The sequence below is a fragment of the Thalassophryne amazonica genome, chromosome 3 (genome assembly GCF_902500255.1).
Source record: "Thalassophryne amazonica chromosome 3, fThaAma1.1, whole genome shotgun sequence".
In the NCBI taxonomy this organism is placed as follows: domain Eukaryota; kingdom Metazoa; phylum Chordata; class Actinopteri; order Batrachoidiformes; family Batrachoididae; genus Thalassophryne; species Thalassophryne amazonica.
The window spans coordinates 142,801,518-142,823,823 of record NC_047105.1 but is presented as its reverse complement, the minus strand read 5'-3'; the positions used below and the strand labels follow the sequence as shown (position 1 = coordinate 142,823,823).

The 22,306-nt window shown below is 44.5% G+C and overlaps 1 protein-coding gene across 1 annotated transcript in view; it reads left to right on the top strand.

The window, feature by feature from the left end:
- The window catches only part of phactr3b (phosphatase and actin regulator 3b), a 166,266-nt gene that overhangs the window by 120,126 nt on the left and 23,834 nt on the right, over positions 1–22,306 (top strand). The gene's annotated exons all lie outside the window — the stretch shown is intronic.

Below are 22,306 nucleotides of genomic sequence, written 5' to 3'. Positions count from 1 at the left end.
GGCTACCAGCTAATCAGCGCGAAAGCCGCACACAAGAAGAATGCTGCAAGTATTGATGGTGATTATTACCCGAAAAAATGAAAAGAAAACAGGCCTCGGTTTTAGATTTTTTTTTTTCCCCCAAAACGTCCACCTGCTGCTTCAGGGCCGATTGATGAAGTTTGCACCCTGAGTGGAGGAGATAAACCTGGCGCTGTCTACATTTCTGGTAAGTGGGCTAGCCTACGACAGCTAGTTTTTTATTTGTTCACTAAGCTAATGGGCCTTTCACACTGAATACGTCAGACGCGTCAAAAAACGGTCTAAAAAGCATTATTTTCAATGAGACGCGTTGCTTTTTAGATGCTGACGGGAGCGCGCATTGCCGCTTGTCGGCAGGCTGACGTAGACAAAGTTCAAGCCAATCCAACTTTCTGAGCCGTGACGTACCTTTGCGTTGTCCAATAGGAACGACGCGTCGGGCCAAAACACGGAAGACTAGTGGCAGAAACAGAAACCACTGATCTGTACAAAATGGATCGGTGTAGAAATAAACCACTGATCTGTACAAAAACGTGTCACAGGACTGCTCATTTATGGAGCAGTTTTATGAAGAAAAATCCTTGGAAATGTTTTTTTGTTGTTGTTTCTTACCTCAGAATTTCTGATTACTGTTAAAAAAAAGTTTAAAACACTTGTAATTAAAATAGCTAAATAAATCAATAAATGATTCTTTAGAAACCTTTCATCTGTAAATTAAAACCACGTTATTTCAGATTAGATAATTTCTTGTTTAACATAAGGAACCTCGGACATTTATTTTTAGACAAAATAACATGTAAACTTGTACTTTTTTTTTTTTTTTACGTCTGGTAGATTATTTATATCTCATTTCAACCAGAAAAACAGACACTGTAAATAAATATAAATGTTTATTATAAATGCAGCAGGAAATAATTTAACAATGACTGCAGTGATTGTAAAGTAGGATTTCTGTGACATAAACCTCTTGATGAATTTTTTTTAATGCTCATTTCAACTTGTAATTTTGACAAAATATGTAATTGCCTTTAATGTTGTTATCAGGACAGTCATTTCTAAAATATGAATTTGAGCACAATAAGTGGAGAGCTTCTACTTGTGCAAATGTCTTTTGACTTTGATTCCTGGACATTTTTAATGATCCATTCATTTATTGTTAAAATATAAAATGAAACAGCTTTTTAAAAAATAATAGAGTTTTGCCGGTAATCTACAGATGTCTCTTGAGCTTGAGTCCCGTTGGCTGTTGGATAGTGTAGTTTTAAAATGACTGGAATTGGTAAGTGGCATACTCCCAGTAGTTGCATGGTTGTCTTCAAACTATACTTTTGTGCCACTGATTTGGCCTACAATGTTTTTGTCATGGGTTGAAAAAGTTTCTGCAAAGTAAAGCATCTACCATATTTTCATTGTATGTGAATTTTCTGGGAGCGAGCTTCTGTCCTTCAGCCTAGCTGCTGTTTTAATGGAACTTAACGTATACTAATACTAGCTTGTTTATACTGGGTAGGTTTCCTTATGGACCACAAAGCCTACAGGTTCCAGTCCCCTGTCTGGACCTGATGATGGACTGTCAATTTCAACAGAGATTGTGGTAGGAGGCGTGAGGCTCTGCAGCCAGTGCATGCTCATGTAGACCGGTGTGTTCTGTTCTGTTTTGTTTTTGTTTATGCATCTAAACTGTCCACAGACAACGTGGGGCCATGCGGATTATATGAAGGGTGAATCTTGCAGTACTTGACAGTACAGGCTCATATCCAATACTAAATAGAGGGAGGAAAAGTGAACTCTTGCAATATACTTAGTTGGGAGGCAATAATCTGCTCCTTATTATTGTTAAGAGAACTTTTCTTTCTTAATAACAAGGAGTCACAGTCACTTTTTTTTTGAGTGACTGTGACTTAAAGTTGTCTTATTTACTGTTAAACAATGCACAGTAGCTTCCATATGATACTTTTGGCTGGATTTAAACATTGTTTATTCCTGGTTTATGACTTGATTAAATTTCTTTGTTAAATTAGGTTTTCAGATGCCAAAAAATAAATGTATTTGATCTTTGTATTTTTTAATCATTTTTAGATTTACTGTTGTATACTGTATTTTGCAATTGGTGCAAATTACTTACTTACATTCTGACACATTTCTCACATTTATAGTGGCAAATATAGAATATAAATGATCAGATGGAAAGTATAGATCTATTTGTTGTTATGGTGTTAAAAATGTTAATAACCGGGGCGCAATGCACGGGTTTGATGACGGGCAAAAAACACAGTCTACCCACTTCAAAAATGTAGACTACACCACTGAATAGAAGATATACCTTACTGAATTTTCATGAATGAGTACATTTCACTGACTAAATTATGGATCCAGGTAATATCAAATTTGACCTAATCTGGTTGAAAATGATCTGATTTCAAAGTAGATTAGCCCGGGAGTAAATGGGGGTTTAAAGTAAACCTCCAGGGAAGCAGATTTATCTTAAAATCAGACTGTTTTTCAGTGGAGCCACTTCATATTACTTGGAGATGACATCAGTAAAGACTGACGAGCAGCCAGGCGACAACTGCTCGCTAACTGATAACTTCAGTATTTGAGATTGATTTAGAATCCTGAAAGACAAGGCAGTGCAATTCATTACACAAAGATATCATAAAGATATCCATAAATCATGTTTATCCACTAGGGCTGTAACCTGAAGTTTGACTGAATTTAGGTGACATCTGAGCTCACGTGAAACACTGAAGGTCAAGGTCAGTCACTTATCCCAGGTAATGGCTTATAAGCAAGGCCCATGACTATGTGCATGCCAAATTTGGAAGCAAAATTTCAAAAATTGCGACCAGGAAAGTTGTTTAGTTGAATTTAGTGTTTGGCCTTCCTGTGACCTTGACCTTTGACCTTGAGCTTGATCCTTTTGTGTACTGAAGGGTACCTTGCTAGGGCTGCTATCTGTGAAGTTGTAAGAGTCTGTGATGTAAACTATGTGCTGCACAGCGAGTTAAAGGTAAAAAATGCAATGATTACAGACAAACCACAAAAACCCCAAAAAACAAAAAAACAAACACATACTGACAAACATATGCTGCAAAACAAAGTTTTGCAAGATATGGGTGGGTGGGGGGGGGAAGATATCCTAGGACAACTCCAACTGCCCATAATAAAAATAAAAAAAATCAAAAATCATATACATTAATAATCAGAAATGTGTCTGCTCAGTGGGGGTCACCAGAGTAGATCCAAGATGGATCTGCATGTTGATTTGGCACAAGATTTTATTGGATACCCTTCCTGATGGAACTCCAGTTTACATGGAGAATGGGCAGAGATAGTCTTGAACTGGGGACCTTCTGCTCTGCAAGAAAGCAAGGATTTCTGCTTAATGATGAGATTCTGTGTTGCCCCGGTTATTTTCATTATGCACGGTGCGGGCAGCACCCCATCCATTCATTCAGCATGCATCTCCAAACCACCCGAGCCTAGGGTCTGTCCTCAACAGCAGTACCTCAATCGGAATCAGTCACATGGAACTAACAGCACCTAAGGTATTAGTTTAATGAGAAGCAGAGAGGGTACTAATGTGGTCACCGGGAGCTACCTCTATGTTTCACTACCAAAGTCAGAATTTAGATCTAATGAGGCTGACAGCTGCTCCGGTGTTAATTACACAAATTAAAACAAGAGGAAAAAATGGTTAGACACTACAAACGTATGTTAGCCACACGAAAGGGAAAACAGATGAATCTTTAATCTAGCCTTGAAAAAATTCAGAGAATCAGATTGTTTTTTTTTTGTTTGTTTTTTTTATGAGCACGCATAATGTTCCACCAAACAGGAGCATGAGAACAGGCCCATAAGTAGAATAAATCCAAAAGGAGAATAGGTCCATAAGAGGAATGAGACCATAAGAAGAATACGTTCATAATAATAATGAGTCCATACGAAGAATGAAGAAGAATAAATCCATCAGAAGAATGAGTCCATAAGGACAATAAGTCTATTAGAAGAATAAGATGCTTAGAAGAATGAGTCCATGAGAAAAATAAACCCATACGGAGAATAGGTCCATAAGGAGTATAAGTCCATAAGAAGAATGAATCCATAAGATGAATAAGTTCATAAGGAGTATAAATCCACAAGAAGAATGAATCCATAAGGAGAATATGTCCATAGGGAGAATAAGTCCATAAGAAGAATAGGTCCATAAGGAGTATAAGTCCATAAGATGAGTAAGTCCATAAGGAGTATAAGTCCACAAGAAGAATGAATCCGTAGGGAGAATAAGTCCATAAGGAGTCTAAGTCCATAAGAATGAAGCCATAAGGAGGATATGTCCATAAGGAGTATAAGTCCATAAGAATGAAGCCATAAGGAGGATATGTCCATAAGAAGAATGAATCCATAAGAAGAATAAGTCCATAAAGAGGATATGTCCATAAGAAGAATGAATCCATAAGAAGAATAAGTCCATAAAGAGAATAAGTCCATAAGAAGAATGAATCCACAAGATGAATAAGTCCATAAGAAGAATGAATCCATAAAATGAATAAGTCCATAAGGAGTATAAGTCCATAAGAAGAATGAATCCATAAGAAGAATGAATCCATAAGAAGAATAAGTCCATAAGGAGAATGAGTGTATAAAAAGACTAAGTCTGTTAAAAGAATGAGTCCATAAAGAGAATTAGTCCATCAGAAGAATGAAGAAGAAGAGGTCCATAAGAAGAATGAGACCATCTATATATTTATAGCCAAGTAGCCTCTGTGTGTGTGTGTGTGTGTGTGTGTGTACTGTTGGGGAAAAAACAAAAATAACCTTTTCTCAAAACATAGAAAATCTCAGGTTTCCCCAGTGAGTCTGTGGGCAGTGCAAATAGAATACACAGACAAGTCATTTGAATTCAAGTTAATTGTCAGGTCCGTTGCCCTAACTGAACCTGGCACTTAAACTGTGCCTGAGATCGTATCCTGCAAAACACAGTTTCTCAAAGCACAATCACATAAAAGAGACAACATTAGACAGAGATGTCTTTTGTGGGCTTTGCGCAAAGGGCAGAAGCTTCGGAGAGAGCGTACAAACCTCAGACCAACCTTGCTTCTCCTCCAGTTCAGAAATCTGTCCAGGCGGGGCTCCCAGTCCCACACGTCAATCTGTCCGGGCGGGGCGCCCAGTCCCGCACGTCAGTCTGTCCGGGCGGGGCGCCCAGTCCCGCACGTCAGTCTGTCCGGGCGGGGCGCCCAGTCCCGCACGTCAATCTGTCCGGGCGGGGCGCCCAGTCCCGCACGTCAGTCTGTCCGGGCGGGGCGCCCAGTCCCGCACGTCAGTCTGTCCGGGCGGGGCGCCCAGTCCCGCACGTCAGTCTGTCCGGGCGGGGCGCCCAGTCCCGCACGTCCTCGGTCTGAGCACAAACATGTAACTCCATGGTAGGAAGAAGAAATAAAGCAGCCATTTTTGTTAATCCTTAATCGTCCAACGTTGTGATGGGAACTGATTTGATAATTACCCTGGGTGCAGAGGTTTGCAAGCACATACACCCCCACTTTTTGCCTTCGTGGCAAAGTGTAACTAATTACTGTAGAATAGTGTTAAAGAATCACTGTTTTCTTGTTTTCAACTCAGTGAGAACAGGTCCATTCAGTGGCGTTATTGTGTCTCTCCAGACACTTTCGAGGTTGCCTCCCCGATAACAAATAATCCAGTCATTGTTCTCCCTGTGAAAGCAAAGTTCTTTCACAGTCAAAATATGAGATCACTTACATTTTACAGAATGCAGAAGCAGCAATTAATTTTGAACAGTATAGTGATTCAACTGTTCATTATTGATCAGCATAGTTCAAACATAAATGTACAAACCATTTGATTATAAACAGAGGCAACAACAATATTATTTGCAGTACACATCTTGACCTCATGACCTTTGAACTTATCATAAAACATCATGTCAGGCATTAGTCATGACTTTATTAAAAGTGGTCAATGTCTGACATGTTTTAAACCAACATGTTACACCCTACTTAAGCACATGTTATTGATGAAAACCTTAAACCAAAACACTTTACTGATTTGAGTCTCAACAAACCTGTCAGCAGTTCAACATGTTCAATACAATTTATCATAAGCACATATTTCAATCATTAATCAAACTGTATAATATTGTATCATTTCAAAACATAAATCAGTTGAACACCCATCAAAGCATAGACATACACATTTTCATTCATTTGACATCATGATAAAACCCTTAAACACATTATGGCACAAGTATACACTCTATTCAACTTCATTTATTCAATACAATATCTAGTTCATTTAAACCAGCATGGTGTACATACTTATAAACATTTGTTACTTTTTGAAAATAATGAACACAAAACCTTTTATTCTGTTTGGTAACTTTTAGCATTGTTAGCATGCAAAGCTAATTATGAGTAAAATAGCATATATTTTCATTTATTCTTTACAATACGTGTGTGTGTGTGTGTGTGTGTGTGTGTGTGTGTGTGTGTGTGTGTGTGTGTGTGTGTAAAAGCTGACCTTTGCCATTTGGTATGTTTATGTATTTTGAGCCAAAGATTAACGCTGTGAAAATGGAAAGTTGATTGGACTAATATTTTTGGACAAATTAGTGATATTAGCTAACAGCACTGAACAATTGACATTGATAATTAAATTCTGGACTCTTATGCCATTCCAGCAGGGGGCGTTAAATCATCTATATATTAAAGACCCAAGTGGCCTCTGTGTACGTGAGTGTGTGTGTGTGCATATGTATGACTTCGATCATGGACAAACTGGGGAGAGCTGACATTTGCCGTTTGGTATGTTTATGTATTTTGAGCCAATAATGAACGCTGTGAAAATGGAAAGTCGTGGGCGGTAAGTCATGGTTCTTGGTCCAGCGAGGTATCAGCATCAATTTGACCAGCTAGCGCTTAGCTTAGGTTCATGTGTTATACATCATACGGATAAAGTGAGGAATCTTGGGGTAATTTTTGATCCTGCATTGTCTTTTGATGTCCACATTAGAGACATTATGAGGACTGCTTGCTTCCATTTGCGAAATATAGCAAAGATTCGTCCCATCCTGTCTATGGCTGATGCTGAGACTTTGATTCATGCATTTGTCTCTTCTAGATTGGACTATTGTAATGCTCTATATTCTGGTTTACCGCAATCCAGGATTAGGGGTCTTCAACTGGTTCAAAACGCTGCTGCCAGACATTTGACACAAAGCAGAAAGTTTGACCACATTATGCCCATTTTGGCGTCCCTGCACTGGCTCCCAGTCACTGCAAGATCAGATTTTAAGGTACTGTTATTAGTTTATGAGATTGTTCATGGACTTGCACCTCCCTATCTGGCTGACCTGGTAAGGCCCTACATACCAGCTCTGGCCCTGCGTTCTCAGGGTGCAGGACTTCTATCTGTTCTCAGGGTGAAAAAAAAGTCTGCCGGTCACAGAGCGTTATCCTACTGTGTCCCAGCTCTGTGGAACGATCGCCAGGCACACTTCCGGCAGTCGGATACTGTGGAGACTTTTACATCACGCTTAAAGACTCATTTGTTTTCCCTGTTTTATCATTAGTGTTATGTGTTTTTATTCTTGTATTTTTTTATGGTTTTGTCTTTTTGTGTTTTTAAATTTGTCATTCAGTTTTTTCTGTTTTTATTATGTTGTGTGAAGCACCTTGAGACGATCTCATCGTGAATTGGCGCTATATAAATTAATAAATTTGAATTTTAATCTACATATTAAAAGTGTGCATGCGTGATGTTATTTAGTAAGTTCAATGGAAGTACATAATATAATTGTAAATACATTAAAAATACATGAATGACAAAGAAAGTGAAAACACTTATTTCCATTGCTTCGCTGCAGAGAGATGGGAATTCAGAAGAAATGGCTGTGAATCAGTGAAAGAGACAGAGACTTTATTTGCCATTTGTACTCACATGCAAGGTACATTGGGTACATTGGAATTCTTTTACAGAGGGGAAAAAGACATATATTGGAAAGTGTCAGGTTCATGGCGATAAAGAACAGCAGTTAGTGCACACTTGTATTCCAACACAGTGGATATTGTACAGATAATAAAGTATAAATTGCACATGTGGATAAAACAGATATTGTACCAATGAGTGTTCCATACTGTTTGTATTTCTTCATGACTGATGGAGCTGAAGTCCAGCACATTCAGGAACTTCTAAATGTCCACATCTTTTTTTTTTTTTCAAGATGGCGCTGTTGAAGCAGCAGCCTGTTACTTCAGCTCTGCCCCCTTTTTTCCTACTTTCCCTATTTTTTATACTTTTTAATAGAGCTTATTTGTTTTTATTTGCAGTGGGTGGTACCCTGGGCAAGTATGCACATGGGAAACCCACTTTTGTTACTCTTGTGATTATTTTTATGATGGTCTCTGCACTTTTCAAGGAAGCACTGGGAAATTCCTTTGTTTCCAGCTCCGGACGTCCCATTGTTTATAGCCGGGATCAGCTGCTTGGACTAAGACTCAATGCACAGTGGGCCGGGTCCCCGCTATGCTGAGCACCTGGACTTACCGGCAGACATTCGGAAGAAACGTAGGGCTCCAGGGGCGGCCGGACGAAGCGGAGAAGGACTTATATTCCATCTGTGGTCATGGGGAATGTAAGATCTCTCCTCAACAAGACCAAGGAGCTATCAGCGCTAACCCGTCTCCAGAGGCTGTATAAGGGCTGCAGTCTCATGTGCTTCACGGAGACGTGGTTGGATGAACATGTACAGGACTCCTTAATCAACATGGACGGCTTCACGCTCATCCGTGCGGACAGGACGCTAGCGGAAAGCGAAAAAAAGAGAGGAGGGGGGCTCGCCGTTTATGTGGACGAGAGATGGTGCAGCAGGTCTCATATTCACGTGAAGGATCAGATCTGCTCCTTGGACGTGGAGCTACTCGCAGTGAGCATGAGGCTCCCTCTGCAGACACCGCCACTGCCTGTGAGCAGATTCACAGCAGAGTCACGCGGCTGCAGACGCAACACCCACACGTGCTCTTCCTCATCACCGGAGACTTTAACCATGCCTCCCTCTCCGCCACCCTCCCCACATTCACCCAGTACGTCATGTGTAAAACCAGGGACAATAGAATACTGGACCTTTTTTATGCTAATGTGGAGGACGCTTACACCTCCACCCCCCTCCCCCCGCTGGGACGTTCTGATCACAACCTCATCTATCTGCTCCCCCAATAAACACCCAGAGTGAGGAGAGAACCAATACACAAAAGGTCAGTGAAACTCTGGACTGAAGAGGCTGCTGAGGGACTGTTTCAGAACCACAGACTGGAGCAGGTTTCAAAACTCTTATGGTGAAGACATCAACGGACTGACCCAGTGTGTCACTGACAACATGAACTTCTGTATGGAGAGCACTGTGCCCACCCAGAGGGTATGGTGCTTTCCCAACAACCACCCCTGGGTGACCCCCGAGATGAAGGCCCTGATGAACCAGAAGAAGAGGGCTTTCAACTAAGGAGACAGAGAGGAGCAGTGGAAGATCCGTGCAGCAGTATGGAGGGAAGATGGAGGAGCAGCTGGCCCAGAACAACGTCCGAGACGTGTGGAGAGGCCTCAAGACCACCTCCAGATTTGCGCAGGGTACCAGCAGGACTGCAGATGGGGATTCTCGGCTCGCAGAGGAGCTAAACAGCTACGTTAACCGTTTTGGCTCCTCCACGCCTGCCCCACTGCCAGCACCCGGCCCCCCACATGTCTCCAGCAGCCAGCCCTCCAGTCCCTCTGACCCACCACCTTCTACCCCCGGTCACCTTCACCGCACCCTGGCCCTTGCCCCCCCCCCCCCCCACTGTAACTCCAACCGAGGTGAGAGGCCAGCTCCTGCGGCTGAAGCAGAGGAAAGCAGCAGGACCTGATGGGATCCCCCCGAGGCTGCTGAGGACCTGTGCAGATGAGCTCTGTGAGGTCCTCAGCCACATCTTCAACATGAGCCTCAGCTTGGGGGTGGTCCCCACCCTGTGGAAGACCTCCTGTGTGGTCCCGGTTCCCAAAACACCTCACGCCAAGGAACCGGCCCACTACAGACCAGTTGCCCTGACCTCCCACCTCATGAAGAGCATGGAACGGCTCGTCCTGTCTCACCTCCGCACCGTGGTGAGCGACACCCGGGACCCACTGCAGTTCGCCTACAGGCCCAACATTGGGGTAGATGACGCTGTCATCTACCTGCTGCAGTGGGCGCTCACCCACCTGGAGACCGGCGGGAACACTGTGAGAGTCATGCTCTTTGACTTCTCCAGCGCTTTCAACACCATCAGACTCGCGCTGCTGCGGGGGAAGCTGGAGGACGCAGGTGTGGATGGACATCTCGCCGCCTGGACCATCGACTACCTAACTGACCGCCGTACGTAGTACGTGCAGCTGTGCGGCTGTCAGTCTGAGGTGGTAAGGTGCAGCACCGGGGCCCCCCAGGGCACCGTCCTCTTGCCTTTCCTCTTCACCCTCTACACCTCGGACTTCACCTACAACACGGACAGCTGCCACCTCCAGAAGTTCTCTGATGACTCCGCCATTGTGGGTCGCGTGTCTGAGGGGAACGAACTGGAGTACCGGTCGGTCATCACAGACTTTGTGGACTGGTGTGAGCACAACCACTTGTGTCTCAACACCAGTAAGATGAAGGAGATGGTGATCAACTTCAGGAGGAAACCAGCACCTCACCCACCGGTGAACATCCAGGAAGAGGACATAAAGACTGTGGACAGTCTCAAATACCTGGGTGTTCACCTTAACAGCAAACTGGACTGGACTCACAACACCAACGCACTGTACAAAAAGGCCAGAGTTGTCCGTCTCCACCTCCTGAGGAGACTGAGATCCTTTGGAGTGAGCAGGCGTCTGCTTAAGACCTTCTATGACTCTGTTGTAGCCTCAGCTCTCCTCTATGCTGTCATCTGTTGGGCCCCAGGCAGCACAGAGCGGGAGAGAAAGAGACTGAACAAGCTGGTCAGGAACTCCAGCTCTGTCTTGGGCTGTCCACTGGACTCTCTGGAGGAGGTGGCTGAGAGGAGGGTGTTAGCCAAGTTCAAATCCATCATGGACAACTCCTCTCACCCTCTGCACCGGACTGTAGTGGAGCTGAGCAGACTGAGCAGACTCCCTGCACTAATGTCACCTTGTCACATATTGTAAAGAAGATGCTCCTATCTCCATTTCAATCCCAATCATGTTCATATATATATATATATTCTATTTCTACTTCATTTCTTATGTCTTGTACTGTTACAAGTATTATTATTATTGCTTATCCTTGCACACGCTGTTTGATGAATTTCCTCTACTTGCACCCACCCTGTGTGTTTTCTTAAGAGCTGACGTAATGTGAATTTCTCCTCTGTGAGATCAATAAAGTTTATCTATCTGTCTATCCCCTGACTGTAAAAGTCTTAAAATAATGATTAGATTTAGTTTGTCCAATTCCTCCTGGGCTCTGAAAGTGGAGGGACTGGGTATAAAAAAAAAAAGAAAAAAAAGATCATTCCTAAATGGTAAATGTGATGTTGTTGTTCTGCTGAAGAAATGAAACGCTCACTGGACGTTTGGGCCAAAAGTACAGGATGTCACAAACAGAAATTCTGTGGGTTTTTTTTTTTTGTTTTGTTTTTTTTTCTCCATAGGTGTCAGCCTGACTCCAGACAGGGCAAAGAGAATGCAGGTTCATAACCACAACTCCACCAGGTGATTTCACTGATTAACAGCAGACGGGACAAGTTCATCAATGAAGTCACCTACAGAGGAACCTGCACCCTCTTTGCCCCGTCTGGAGTCAGGCTGACACCTGTGTTTTTGGAATTATTCAAAAATATTAACATGTACATGAGTTCACAATGTTGTGTAATGATGAGGTGATGAACAGCATTACAGTGTGAAAGCTGATATGGGGGGGTGCAGCATGAAAAAATTGTACCTGATCTGAAAACACCCAAATGCATCTTGTTTGTGCCCGTAAGCAAATGTCACACTCAAATTACATGTCATGTAAACAGCAAAGTGGAGTTTGGACACGTCCATAAAGTATTAAAGATTGTCAAGATAGGGCCCTGAGAGTTTTTGGTCAGAGTGTATATAAATAGATCATAGAACAAAGCACCTTCTGTCTCAGGCCACAGTTGTCAGTTCAGTGTTAGAACAGTAACGTTTCCTCTGAATTTGTCTTCTGACTTCGTCCATAAGAACCAACCCGGGGACAGTCTCTGTCCTTAATGTCTCATGAAGTTTCTGTATTTTAAGTTCTGGAAAATTTTAGTTTGTTGCATTGACAAAATAAAACATTTATAGATGAAAGAAAGGTTCTTCTTGTGAAAAACACATAAAGAAATATAACATTGATTTTTTTTTTTTTTTTTTTTTTTAATGTAAAATCCAATCCAATGTCATGCAGTGACAACACAGACAGAAGAAATGGTCCTCAGTGGGTTTTTGTGTGGGTGTGGGTCAGGGAAAAAACACGTGTGTGTGTGTGTGTGTGTGTGTTGTCGGGTCTGGTGTCAGTAGGCTCAAACAGTAGACACGTGGATCCACTGAGCCGTGCACAGCGGGTGTGTCACATGCTCTGAGGTGACGCGGTGGCCTGCCGACGTCTCCGCCCTGCAGAACACACGGTCAGAGCGAGTCCATCCTGGCAGCCTCGCTGACAACAACACGGCTTTGGTGGCCGCGGCCACGCTGTACCAGCGAGCGGGTCGCTGTGATCAGCCACATCATGGCGACACTTGATACTTGGACTCCCCCACTGGGGGCAGTAACGCTCCCTCAGTCACAGGACCATGGTCTTGGATTTGGAGGTGCTGGTCGTCAAACGTGCCCAGTGCACACCGGAGGACTCTGTCGGACCTCTGGTGTGCACTGTACCATCATTCTGTCGTGTCTGCAGCAGTGCCCAGTTTGTTAGACTTGTTTTTCATTGAGGATTCTGTTGAAGTCTCTCAGACTGCTGTTGGATCAGTGTTCAAATTAAATCTGACAAAACTTCAAGACCTCGTTCTCAGGGATCTGTCTGGATCAGTGGGGAGACCAGCACATGCTCCTGGTCCTGACTTGCCCTTCACTTCACTTCACATCCACTGTGGTGGTTCAGAGGAAAAACCACAAACATGACAGACGTCAGGTGCAGTTTGCCAGAAGGCACATGGGAGATTCAGACTGAGATTTGATGTTTTTTTTTTGTTTTTTTTTGTAGTTGTATGAAAATCCTTCTTTTTCACTCCATCGCGAACATTTCAGACATTTTCATGAAGAGGAGCCTGATTTTATTTATGTATTTATTTTTGTTAAGAGCGTGACGATGACCAGACGTTTTCTCGTCGCTGTGATAACGTGTGTCCAGCTTCCTGCACGTTTCTGTCAATAAGAACTGTAAATCAAACCTCTGGCTGGGATGGAACCCAGACACACTGCAGAGAACTTTGCACACTGTGTAGGTTTGAGTTGCTGCAGCAGAGTGCAGACCAGCAGGACGGCTTCGGACAGGAAGGGAACCCTCAGCTTCTAAATTTATCTCTCAGCAGCCTAACTCGATGTCAGCTGGCCTCCTATCAGGGCCGAGGGAGGACAGCGAGTGTCCCTGTTTCCTCTGACTGAATCATTATGTAAAATAGGAACTGATGTCACTGTCCTCATCCTCTGCAGAGGTGTGAGGGTGTGTTTCTGATGAACAGCTAAAACTCACAAAGACATCAGTGCCATAAACTCCCACCGGCTCAGTGGCGACTGTTTTTAAAACAGCAGCTTTTTCATCACGTTACTTGCTGTCAGTTTTTTTTTTTTTTTTTTTTTACACGTTTAGGAGTCAAAATGACTCCATGGAAAAACAAGGCAGAGGAAATGTGACCCAACCTGGAGGAAGCCTGGAGTCTGGAGCCAGGCCCGGTGTCGTGGTCTGAGTTTGCGCCGGTCTCATTTTGACAAGCGCATGCGCAGGTCAACTTCCGGGAGGTCTAGATTTACCATTTCTTGCGGCGATCTTCAACCGAGCAGATGTATTTTGAAATAACTGCATTTTCCACACACTTTTGATTCAGAAAACTTGAAGTGGGACATAAATTCAGACTTGCAGGCTGGAAATTTCAGACTAGCTAGGTAACTAGTAACCAGAATTATAATGGTTAAATCAATAAGCATCAATAGAAAGTGACAGAATTTACTTGTGGTTCCAATTAAAAAAAATTATATAATATATTTGCTTGGCAAATTTGGACCAGGGTCAATAACACACAAGTCTCAATATACCAAGATGGTAAAATCAGACTGGTGGTAAGTTCAGACTGTGGCTGCTACAGTCTAATTTTACCTGGTAAATTCAGACTGGTGGTAATCTCAGACCGTGACACCGGACGGGGGGCCCGTCAGCGAGCCCCCTGGTGGCCAGGTTTACTACAGACCCGACCAGGCACAGCCCAAAAAGCCAACGTGGACCTTCCATCCCCACCCTGTGGGCTCACCACTGTGACTGATCGACCATTGCAACAGAACAAACAAAAAATCAAAAATCATGTACATTAATAATCAGAATTGTATCTGCTCAGGGTGTGTGTCCACCCCCCCCCCCCCCCCCCCACCCACCCCCACTTGGGATCACCAGAGTAGATCGAAGATGGATCTGCATGTTGATTTGGCACAAGATTTTGCTGGATGCCCTTCCTGATGGAACTCCAATTTACATGGAGAATGGGCAGAGATAGTCTGCTCTGAAAACAAGCACATAAACTGCTTGACCAGCATATTTAATACTACTTTGACTACTACTACTAATGATAATATAGGTCTTTCTCAGGAATCAAAGCATGAAACAAAATAAACTCCAATCATAAAAGTACACTACAGCAATGTACTAAAGTCCCAAATTAAAATGTTGGGGGAATTTTTTCAATTTACACAAACTTTCAGTCACTTTAGCAGGTCGACCACTTTTAACTCTCCTCTCCTCATTTGCAAAATAAGTTTAAATTTCCTTATTTCCTTCCCAGCATCCTCGTGCAGCTCAGAGGAAGCCACCACGTGATCTACGATGTCGCTGCTAATTGTAACTCATAGTGTCTGATCGTTTGAATTTCAACTCACGTGGCTCGAGATTCAAATTTTTTCCAGACACGTGAATTTTGATCATATTGGCATTATCATATTTGAATCCCTTTTTTAAATGCTAAGGAATAAAATAATAGTGGTGCCAAAGAGAGTTTCACCTGCAGAAAAAAAATGTGCAATTTATAGTCCAGTGGGACTGATAGCCATGAAACACGGTTCATAAAGCACATAAACTCAGGGCTGAAAGAGGGAGAGAGATTTCTGAGGAAACAGATCGAAGATGTGACTTCGTAAGTCTGGATCTGTGATGGTGCAGGTGAATCACCGATGTCCTCCCACATGTGGAGACACCTATAGGAACCATGTAGACATACATACTCTAAAGTTATTTTGCATACACAGAGAGACAGACTGTAGGTTACGAGCACATTTGTTAAACGTTTCACTCCTACAACCACTTACGAGGGCTGACTGAGAGGTTTTGAACCTCACCCAGAAAGAGTAGGGTGTGGTTCTCTATCTTTTGCATTTTGAGGAACCATAATTTCTCAAGAATGTATGAAGCTTTGACTCACTGGGTGCAATGTTGAGAAACACTTCTCTGACTTACAAACATCAAACCGTAATAATAAAAAGCCGTCAGTATAAATGTAGGCCACTCGTTTACATGTTATGAAATGTTATTAGATATGCAGAGTGAAAAAATGAAACAAAAGCCGGAGCATTCTCAGCCAGTCTGTGCGACTCCCACGGCGTGAGCAACCTCTCCAAGTCCGCGCTCAGCAGACAAGAGCCAAAATAATGAAGAAGGTTCGACTGTGTGGTTTCACATGAGGCCTCTGTTTTCAGGATTGGCCTCTCTGGGGTCTATTTGTGCCTTCATACGAACACGTCAGCGCCGGGCGCCGCTCCAGTGATCAGACTGGAGCAGACAGGTGGAGATACGTAAGCACCTGATGACACGGCCTCCACATGTATGACATGAAACACAGTCCTAAAATTACATGCTGTCAGCACTGCAAAGCGTCTGAGTCCCGCACGCAGCAATTACCATTAACCGGCAGCTTTTCTTCCCGGGAGCTCGTTGCTAATCCTCTGTAATTGAAGTGTCGAAATGTCTTAGTGCCCCCACTCTGCTAACACGGGCTTCAAACCTGACACAACAGGGTTACATCAGAGCTGTGACACCCCCGCCCGGCCCCCACCGGGCTGACGGTAACCAGAGAGAGTTGGCGTAATATTTGTGCTCAATATTGATTCTGACTTTGTTAGAGTTCATTACGTGAACATCATCAGAGTTTGATTTTTAAATAGGTTCCATCTGCTATGTGGTTATGGTTATGTTATGGTTAGGTTATGTCTGCTAATGGGAGTCCACCGTCCATCGCTAATCAATGCTGGCTCAGTCCTTTCAGGACAGCTGGGTCACTTTGACTTTTTACATTCCAGCTCTTTTTCCACATCCTGAAATAGAAACCGTTATAACCCAGCAGATATAACGCCGCCATTTCAACACCCAGACAGACAAACACTGATACCTGCAGCCACTTAGAGTCTCCAGTTCACCAAAAACCTGCATGTCTCTGGATGTGGGAGGAGCCCTGCATGCAAGACCCAGCACAGTGCAGCCACGCCCACATTTCAAAGAGTAAGGCACACTGGGAAAATGGTAAATATTCACATTCAATAACAATAGAATATTTGAACTCATTTCCCTAAAATGATCCATTTTCTGACTTTGACCTCTGACCTCAGGATCTTAACCAAAATCAAATCACATCTTCTCATTCATGCCAAGATTGATCAAAATCAAATCTGGCGTTAAGATGTCTTGCTAACAAACAACCCCAATTCCAATGAAGTTGGGATGTTGTTCGTTCATTCATTCATTTATTCATCTTCTACCGCTTAGTCCATTTAAGGGTCGCAGGGGCTGGAGCCAATCCCAGCAGCCACAGAGCACGAGGCAGGGTACACCCAGGACAGAATGCCAGTCTGTCGCAGGGCCACAAACAAACAAACACAGACCCACCTATGGACAATTTAAAGATTCCAGTCCACCTAACCCGCATGTCTTTGGATGTGGGAGGAAACCGGGCACTCGAAGGAAACCCACACAAACACGGGAAGAACATGCAACCTCCACACAGAAAGGCCACAGGAATTGAAGCCACGACCTTCTCGCTGTGAGGCAACAGTGCTATCCACTAAGCCACCGTGCTGCCCTGTTGGGATGTTGTGTGAAATGTAAAAAACAAACAGAATACATCCATCCATCCATTTTCTTCCGCTTTATCCGGAGTCGGGTCGCGGGGGCAGCAGCTCAAGCAAAGCCGCCCAGACCTCCCGATCCACACATACCTCCCCCAGCTCCTCCGGGGGAACCCCAAGGCGTTCCCAAGCCAGCCGAGAGATGTAGTCCCTCCAGCATGTCCTGGGTCTTCCCCGGGGCCTCCTCCCAATGGGACGTGCCCGGAACACCTCTCCAGCGAGGCGTCCAGGGGACATCCGGAAAAGATGCCAGAGCCACCTCAACTGACTCCTTTCGACGTGGAGGAGCAGCGGCTCGACTCCGAGCTCCTCACCCTATCTCTAGCCACCCTGCGGAGGAAACTCATCTCCGGCCGCTTGTACTCGCGATCTCATTCTTTCGGTCATGAGCCAAATCTCATGACCATAGGTGAGGATCGGAACGTAGATCGATCGGTAAATCGAGAGCTTTGCCCCCCTACTCAGCTCTCTCTTCACCACGACGGTCCGATACAGCGACCGCATCACTGCAGATGCTGCACCAATCCATCTATCGATCTCACGCTCCATCCGTCCCTCACTCGTGAACAAGACCCCGAGATACTTAAACTCCTCCACTTGAGGCAAGGACACTCCACCGACCTGAAGAGGGCAAAGCACCTTTTTCCGGTTGAGAACTACGGCCTCGGATTTGGAGGTGCTGATTTTCATCCCGGATGCTTCACACTCGGCTGCACGCTGAAGGTCCTGATTTGACGAAGCCAACAGAACCACATCGTCCGCAAACAGCAGAGACGAGATTCTGTGGTTCCCAAACCAGACCCCCTCTACACCCTGGCTGCGCCTAGAAATTCTGTCCATAAAAATAATGAACAGAACCGGTGACAAAGGGCAGCCCTGGCGGAGGCCAACGTGCACTGGAAACAGGTTTGACTTACTACCGGCAATGCGAACCAAGCTCCTGCTGCGGTCGTACAGGGACCGGATAGCCCTTGGCAAAGGGCCCCGGACCCCGTACGCCCGGAGCACCCCCCACAGGGTGCCCCGAGGGACACGGTCGAACGCCTTCTCCAGATCCACAAAACACATGTGGACTGGTTGGGCGAACTCCCATGAACCCTCGAGCACCCGATGGAGCGTGTAGAGCTGGTCCAGTGTGCCGTGACCAGGACGAAAACCACACTGCTCCTCCTGAATCCGAGGTTCGACCATCGGTCGAATTCTCCTCTCCAGTACTCTGGAATAGACCTTACCGGGGAGGCTGAGGAGTGTGATCCTCCTATAGTTGGAACACACCCTCCGGTCTCCCTTCTTAAACAGAGGGACCACCACCCCAGTCTGCCAATCCAGAGGCACTGTCCCCGATCGCCACGCGATGTTGCAGAGGCGTGTCAGCCAAGACAGTCCCACAACATCCAGAGACTTAAGGTACTCAGGACGGACTTCATCCACCCCAGGAGCCTTGCCACCGAGGAGCTTTCTAACCACCTCGGTGACTTCGGCCTGGGTAATGGATGAGTCTGCCTCTGAGTCCCCAGTCTCTGCTTCCTCTTCGGAAGACGTGACGATGGGATTGAGGAGATCCTCGAAGTATTCCTTCCACCGCCCGACAACATCCCCAGTCAGGGTCAACAGCTCCCCACCCGCACCGTAAACAGTGCTGGTGGAGAGCTGCTTCCGCCTCCTGAGGTGCCGGACGGTTTGCCAGAATCTCTTCGAGGCTGACCGATAGTCCTCCTCCATGGCCTCCCTGAACTCCTCCCAGACCCGAGTTTTTGCCTCTGTGACCACACGGGCTGCGGCACGCTTGGCCTGCCTGTCAGCTGCCTCTGAATACAATGATTTCCAAATCCTCTTCAACCTACATTCAATTGAATACACCACAAAGACAAGATATTTAATGTTCAAACTGATAAACTTTATTGTTTTTGTGCAAATATTTGCTCATTTTGAAATGGATGCCTGCAACACATTCTGGACGTGTTACAGTAGTAAAAGAGTGCAGGTACTAGACTGGCCTGCCTGCAGTCCAGACCTGTCGCCCATTGAGAATGTGTGGCACACTATGAAGCACAAAATACGACAACAGAGACCCCGGACTGTTGAACAACTGAAGTCGTACATCAAGCAAGAATGGGAAAGAATTCCACCTACAAAGCTTCAACAATTATTGTCCTCAGTTCCTAAACACTTATTGACTGTTGTTAGAAGGAAAGGTGATGTAACACAGTGGTAAACATACCACTGTCCCAGCTTTTTTGAAACGTGTTGCAGGCATCCATTTCAAAATGAGCAAATATTTGCACAAAAACAATAAAGTTTATCAATTTGAAAATTAAATATCTTGTCTTTGTGGTGTATTCAATTAAATATAGTTTGAAGAGGATTTGAAAATCATTGTATTCTGTTTTTATTTACATTTTACACAACGTCCCAACTTCATTGGAATTGGGGTTGTACATGCAAATATAATTATGTAGAAACCAAGGCAATGACAAGTGTGCACGTGAACAACGTCGCTGTTAAAAAGATTTACAAAAATATATATAAAAAAAAACCCAGACAAAAACAAACAGACTAAAAACACAGTTTGTTGGATTTTACATGAATGAATATGTTCTATTGGTTATAACTGAGATAAATACAAGTCACATTTCTTCTTTTAGTGCAGCAAAGAAAAAAGGGAAAAGCACTAATACAAAAAGCAAAACAGAACCGATGTCACTGCGTGTTTGTACTTAAATGGCCACTAAAATACGAGGTCTGTTAGAAAAGTATCCGACCTTTTTATTTTTTTCAAAAACCATATGGATTTGAATTACGTGTGATTGCATCAGCCAAGCTTGAACCTTCGTGTGCATGCGTGAGTTTTTTCACGCCTGTCGGTTGCATCATTCGCCTGTGAGCAGGCTTTGAGTGAGCACTGGTCCACCCCTCTCCTCGTGAAGGAAATGTCTGAATGATTTGGAGCTTTGCCGCATCAATTTTTTCCTGAAACTGTGACAGACCTCCAGGTGGACACCATTCGGAAAATTAATATGGCTTTCAGGGACCATTTTATGGGGATTACACAGATTAAGGAGTGCTCCAGCCGGTTTAAAGACCGCCCACAGCGTCTGAGAGCGCGCCGCGCTCCGAGCACCGATCGACAGGCTCAAACCCCGCTGAAACAACCAGATCATTTCCAACCTGAAGGCTTTGTTGATCCGGGACGTCATCTAACTTTCACAAAAAGGCAGAAGGCGTGGATATAAAATCGTCCCTGAAAGCCATATTAATTTTCTGAATGGTGTCCACCTGGAGGTCTCTCACAGTTTCAGGAAAAAACTGATGCAGCAAAGCTCCAAATCATTCCGCCATTTCGTTAACGACGAGAGGGGTGGACCAGTGCTCACTCAAAGCCTGCTCACAGGTGAATGACGCAACCGACAGGCGTGAAAAAACTCACTTATGCGCGCGACGGTTCAAGGTTGGCTGATGCAATCACACGTGACTCAAATCCATATAGTTTTTGAAAAAAATAAAAAGGTCCGATACTTTTCTAACAGACCTCGTAAATCCAGCTGAGGACTCAGTGTGCTGAAGGTAACTGACAATACGTGTTTCATAAGTTACCTGAGCTGGAACCTGCATTTTCAGAATACTGATCAATTTAGGATTTGACCAAACATTAGTAGAAACTTACAACTTCCTGCTTCTTGTCTGTTTAAGTGCCTTGGGGCAACTGTTTGTTGTGATTTGGCGCTATATAAATAAAATTGATTTGATTTGTGATCAAGCACATTAATAACTAATGAAGTCACAGCAATCACATCACCTCTGTGACAGAATGAATTTATCACCCACCCCCATCCTGTTAATTATACAGTCAGGTGACTCTGGAGGGCGCTATGGCAACTAATGTTTGGTCAAATCCCAAATTGACAAATATTCTGAAAATGCAAGTTCCAACACTTTTAAATCTAAAAATCCAGTTTTTGTAACCTGACTACCTCTGAGGTGACCTATAAGACAACTTACGGAGATACGAGGAAGCTAACTAGCGATACAGGCGCATCACCAGGATGAACATTTTACTGAAACAAATCGATTGAACTTTGCTTCAGTCCAGCAGTCGGAAGGCCACATGGCGAGTACTGAACAGTATTGCCACATTTTTTGCTATGTTAGATCAGCGCGACAACACAGTGGCAATGTATGATACTGACTGATTTAAAAGGTCTTAGTCCACAACTTGACAGGTTCCCCGGCTGGTTCTGTCCACTCGCACAGAAAGTCTCTGAGACATTCACAATCTGAAACGGACTCTGAGCTCTTCCCGTGCCACTGGGAGCACAGCGATGAGTCGCGGGTGACTCGCTGAGCTTTGCTGCAGCATGTGTGTTGTTCATCAGTGGACATTTGTTTGTCTCTCTGCCCTCATGTCTGTGACCGAGACACGAGACATTCAAGTCCAAACTTAAACCGGCCTCAGGTTTACTTTGCGTCTCTAATTGTTCCTGGCACAAAGAACCCAAACGTTCCCTCAGGCCGCCCGGGGCTCAGACGCCACATCCAGCCGGGGCACTTCTGTGCTCAGGCTCAGTCACTGAGGCGAAAAAGTGCCGGATTAGGACACGCCACAGTGAGCAGGAGGAGGCCACGCCCCCAGCCCCTGGCGCCTGAGTCAGCCCGGCCTGACATTCCCATCATCCCTGCATTTCCAGGCAGCTCATTGCTTTGACATGCTAAGAGTCCTACAACAACTGAGGAACTTTTACTGAATCCCTGAAGAGTACAGCTGGAGTCCAAACTGCCACTGGAGGCTGTGACTGACGGCCGGTTAGGACCAAACAGAACCGGGCTGACTCAGCCTTTCTTTCGTGACACTGAGGTGGTTTTTGGTGTTCTGTTTCATCCACAGCACCTTCAGGTCCATCTCTTTGTGTTTGTTGATGTGCGGCTGGACTCACGT